At 63.3% G+C, this 5,000-nt stretch overlaps 1 non-coding gene across 1 annotated transcript in view; it reads left to right on the top strand.

Moving 5' to 3' along the window:
- The first annotated feature begins 4,775 nt into the window (after positions 1-4,775).
- LOC127832869 (small subunit ribosomal RNA) overlaps positions 4,776-5,000 on the top strand; it is a 1,832-nt gene continuing 1,607 nt past the window's right edge. Inside the window, exon 1 of the ribosomal RNA XR_008027207.1 lies at positions 4,776-5,000. This exon is cut by the window's right edge and continues 1,607 nt beyond it. This is a non-coding gene — a ribosomal RNA (small subunit ribosomal RNA).

The following is a 5,000-nucleotide window of genomic DNA, read 5'->3' as shown; positions in this document are numbered from 1 at the left end:
AATTAGGTCACCGTAGACCCCCGGGCCCCGGGGTAGGGGATGGGCGAACGCTCTTTTTCGACTCGCCCGACGGTCCCGCTGATCGAGGTGGTCTTCCTGTGGACTTGGCCCGTCCCGTTAGGGTTATCGTTAGGGTTAGTAACCCTAATTAGGTCACCGTAGACCCCCGGGCCCCGGGGGTGGGGATGGGCGAACGCTCTTTTTCGACTCGCCCGACGGTCCCGCTGATCGAGGTGGTCTTCCTGTGGACTTGGCCCGTCCCGTTAGGGTTATCGTTAGGGTTAGAAACCCTAATTAGGGTTAGTAACCCTAATTAGGTCACCGTAGACCCCCGGGCCCCGGGGGTGGGGGAGCGCGAACGCTCTTTCTCGACTCGCCCGACGGTCCCGCTGATGGAGGTGGTGTTCTTTTGGACATAGCCCGTCCCGTTAGGGTTATCGTTAGGGTTAGACACCCTAATTAGGGTTAGTAACCCTAATTAGGTCACCGTAGACCCCCGGGCCCCGGGGGTGGGGGAGCGCGAACGCTCTTTTTCGACTCGGCCGACGGTCCCGCTGATCGAAGTGGTATCCTTTTGGACTTGGCCCGTCTCGTTAGGGTTATCGTTAGGGTTAGTAACCCTAATTAGGGTTAGTAACCCTAATTAGGTCACCGTAGACCCCCGGGCCCCCGGGGGTGGGGGAGCGCGAACGCTCTTTTTCGACTCGCCCGACGGTCCCGCTGATCGAGGTGGTGTTCCTGTGGACTTGGCCCGTCCCGTTAGGGTTATCGTTAGGGTTAGTAACCCTAATTAGGGTTAGTAACCCTAATTAGGTCACCGTAGACCCCCGGGCCCCCGGGGGTGGTGGAGCGCGAACGCTCTTTTTCGACTCGTCCGACGGTCCCGCTGATCGAAGTGGTATCCTTTTGGACTTGGCCCGTCCCGTTAGGGTTATCGTTAGGGTTAGTAACCCTAATTAGGGTTAGTAACCCTAATTAGGTCACCGTAGACCCCCGGGCCCCGGGGGTGGGGGAGCGCGAACGCTCTTTTTCGACTCGGCCGACGGTCCCGCTGATCGAGGTGGTGTTCTTTTGGACATAGCCCGTCCCGTTAGGGTTATCGTTAGGGTTAGTAACCCTAATTAGGGTTATTTTACCCTAATTAGGTCACCGTAGACCCCCGGGCCCCGGGGGTGGGGGAGCGCGAACGCTCTCATTCGACGCGCCCTACTGTCCCGCTGATGGAGCTGGTGTCCTCTTGGACTCTGCCCGTCCCGTAAGGGTTATATACCCTAAAAATACCCCAAATTAGGGTTTTTTTCCCTACCCTGACCTACTTTAATCTGACCCCCGGGCCGTCCCGGGGGTCGAAGAGCGCCGACGACGGGTCCAGTCGATAGACGGGACAATGCCCCGAGTCGGCGGCCTGGTTTCGGCCGAGCATCTCCCCAGGGGGCGACGCAATCGCGGTTTTTGTGTTTTTCGACCCTATAGTACCGCTGAGGACGAAAACATTCCTATATATATGGGGGAAATATTTAAAAGTTTGGACTTAGAGCATTTTCAATGAAAATGGACTTAGAGCATTTTCAACGCATATTTCGGCTCGGAAGCTTTCGCGAGACGTACGGTCTCGGAGAGCGGTCTCGGAGCGCCTGTTTCTCGGCCGACTGACGCTTCTAAGGCCTGAAACGACGTACCGAGCCGAAACACCCCCATCGACGGCCTAGCTGGGAGGCCGCCGTGACTATTCCGAGACTAGCGGGACTAGCTAGCGGGACCCCGTGTCCCTGGCCTTGCGGACCATCTCTCGCGGCCGGGGTCTCGGAAGGCGGCCTCCGCTTGCGGTCTCGTACGGGACTAGCGGGCCTCCCGTGTCCCTGGCCTTGCGGACCATCTCTCGCAGCCGGGGTCTCGGAAGGCGGTCTCGACTAGCGGGACCCCGTGTCCCTGGCCTTGCGGACCGTCTCTCGCGGCCGGGGTCTCGGAAGGCGGCCTCCGCTTGCGGTCTCGTACGGGACTAGCGGGCCTCCCGTGTCCCTGGCCTTGCGGACCATCTCTCGCGGCCGGGGTCTCGGAAGGCGGTCTCGACTAGCGGGACCCCGTGTCCCTGGCCTTGCGGACCGTCTCTCGCGGCCGGGGTCTCGGAAGGCGGCCTCCGCTTGCGGTCTCGTACGGGACTAGCGGGCCTCCCGTGTCCCTGGCCTTGCGGACCATCTCTCGCAGCCGGGGTCTCGGAAGGCGGTCTCGACTAGCGGGACCCCGTGTCCCTGGCCTTGCGGACCATCTCTCGCGGCCGGGGTATCGGAAGGCGGTCTCGACTAGCGGGACCCCGTGTCCCTGGCCTTGCGGACCGTCTCTCGCGGCCGGGGTCTCGGAAGGCGGCCTCGGCTTGCGGTCTCGTACGGGACTAGCGGGCCTCCCGTGTCCCTGGCCTTGCGGACCATCTCTCGCGGCCGGGGTATCGGAAGGCGGTCTCGACTAGCGGGACCCCGTGTCCCTGGCCTTGCGGACCGTCTCTCGCGGCCGGGGTCTCGGAAGGCGGCCTCCGCTTGCGGTCTCGTACGGGACTAGCGGGCCTCCCGTGTCCCTGGCCTTGCGGACCATCTCTCGCGGCCGGGGTCTCGGAAGGCGGTCTCGACTAGCGGGACCCCGTGTCCCTGGCCTTGCGGACCATCTCTCGCGGCCGGGGTCTCGGAAGGCGGTCTCGACTAGCGGGACCCCGTGTCCCTGGCCTTGCGGACCGTCTCTCGCGGCCGGGGTCTCGGAAGGCGGCCTCCGCTTGCGGTCTCGTACGGGACTAGCGGGCCTCCCGTGTCCCTGGCCTTGCGGACCATCTCTCGCAGCCGGGGTCTCGGAAGGCGGTCTCGACTAGCGGGACCCCGTGTCCCTGGCCTTGCGGACCATCTCTCGCGGCCGGGGTATCGGAAGGCGGTCTCGACTAGCGGGACCCCGTGTCCCTGGCCTTGCGGACCGTCTCTCGCGGCCGGGGTCTCGGAAGGCGGCCTCGGCTTGCGGTCTCGTACGGGACTAGCGGGCCTCCCGTGTCCCTGGCCTTGCGGACCATCTCTCGCGGCCGGGGTATCGGAAGGCGGTCTCGACTAGCGGGACCCCGTGTCCCTGGCCTTGCGGACCATCTCTCGCGGCCGGGGTATCGGAAGGCGGTCTCGACTAGCGGGACCCCGTGTCCCTGGCCTTGCGGACCGTCTCTCGCGGCCGGGGTCTCGGAAGGCGGCCTCGGCTTGCGGTCTCGTACGGGACTAGCGGGCCTCCCGTGTCCCTGGCCTTGCGGACCATCTCTCGCGGCCGGGGTCTCGGAAGGCGGTCTCGACTAGCGGGACCCCGTGTCCCTGGCCTTGCGGACCGTCTCTCGCGGCCGGGGTCTCGGAAGGCGGCCTCGGCTTGCGGTCTCGTACGGGACTGGCGGGACCCCGTGTCCCGCGAGATTCGCTGCGTATTTTCCCGCAGCTGTCGGCGAGGAATCTGAGAGCTCGTGTTCCGAGACTTTCTTGGACATAGAAATTTTCGACCGAGTTCGGTTCGGTGAAAATTGTCTGCGTATTTTCCCGAAGCCGTAGACCTGAGAACTGAGATTTGGTCTCCCGAGACGGTCGATAGTACCGCTGGCAAGGTACAATAGGTAAAATGGAGTACCGCTGAGGACGAAAACATTCCTATATATATGGGAGAAAAAATTTTTTTGATTCTCGCGACTGGCCTACCCACTAGACGTGGTCTCCCCGTAGGCATTAGCGGACAGTCGCGGGACTTCGGGCGCCTCGCTCGTCTCGTACGGCAGCGCGCTCAGACCGAGGTCTGCTAGGGCCACCCAAACCCTACGTAGTCGCTCGGTCAGGCCTCGAAGCAGGAGGCCACAATACGGCGCTAGCTAGCTACCCAGGCCAGGTCGGCGAACCCCCTACCCTGCGGGGGCCACCTGCCCGTGGAGCGGCGAAGAAGCCAGCTTGGAAAAGGCAAGAATCTCGGCCGCCGAAGCGGCTCGCAGTGGTCCCGGCCGCATTCACACCCGGCCAGCGGGAAAAAAACCACAGGCCTGCCCTCGGTGGCGCGAACGGGGACTAGTCGACTACGAACTAGCAGTCGGTCCCGAGACGCTCGCAGTCGGTCTCGGCTTCCGTGCCCTCGATACGGAGAGCCTTGACGTGTCCTGCCAGCTCGGCGCGGTCTTTCAACCGAAGCCGGGCGGCGACCAGTCGAACGTATTACGGGGGCGCTCGCTCGCAGCGGTTGCGGTGAATCGGCCGTCTCTCGCAGCTTGAGCTCGAAGCGTCCCCTGGGCTCGGTCTCTGCAATCGGTCGGCTGGCTGGTAGGCCGCGCGTGTTCCCGCAGCGGAACGAGAACGCGCAGCTGCCGAACGGAGCCTAGCCGGCCAGAGACGAGTAGCCCAGTAGCATCGTCGTCGATGCAGTGGCAGTATCACGGGCGACTCGCGGGGTATGCCGTGAACACGGTCCCGCGAACGTCGTCCGAGGGGACGAACGAGAGCGGCTGGCCGCTGGCTCGCAGCTGCTGCCTAGGGCAGACTAGGGTTGGCAGGCGGACACGCACGGCAGTAGGCGAATCGAACGCGGGGGACGCCCCGCGATGCCGAGGCCGGTTCCGCCTTAGTAGCCCAACGCCGAAAAGCCCGAAGCAGCAGCCGGCGAACTAGCACGCTAGCCGCCAGTCCCAGAAACACGTTTCGTCGTCGCAGCAGCCCGAGCGAGAGCGCAAGCGAGCAGTTGCCGCTCTCGCAGGCGGGCGTGGTGCGCACGCGTACGTATACAACAGTAGCTATCTGGTTGATCCTGCCAGTAGTCATATGCTTGTCTCAAAGACTAAGCCATGCATGTCCAAGTACACGCCTTCACACGGCGAGACTGCGAATGGCTCATTAAATCAGTTATGGTTCCTTAGATCGTACAATCCTACTTGGATAACTGTGGCAATTCTAGAGCTAATACATGCAACGAAGCTCCGACCCTCGCGGGGAAGAGCGCTTTTGTTAGCCCAGACCAAC

Source organism: Dreissena polymorpha, chromosome 5 (genome assembly GCF_020536995.1).
Source record: "Dreissena polymorpha isolate Duluth1 chromosome 5, UMN_Dpol_1.0, whole genome shotgun sequence".
Lineage (NCBI taxonomy): Eukaryota > Metazoa > Mollusca > Bivalvia > Myida > Dreissenidae > Dreissena > Dreissena polymorpha.
Note: the sequence above shows the minus strand (reverse complement) of the source record. Positions and strands in the feature narration are given on the sequence as shown.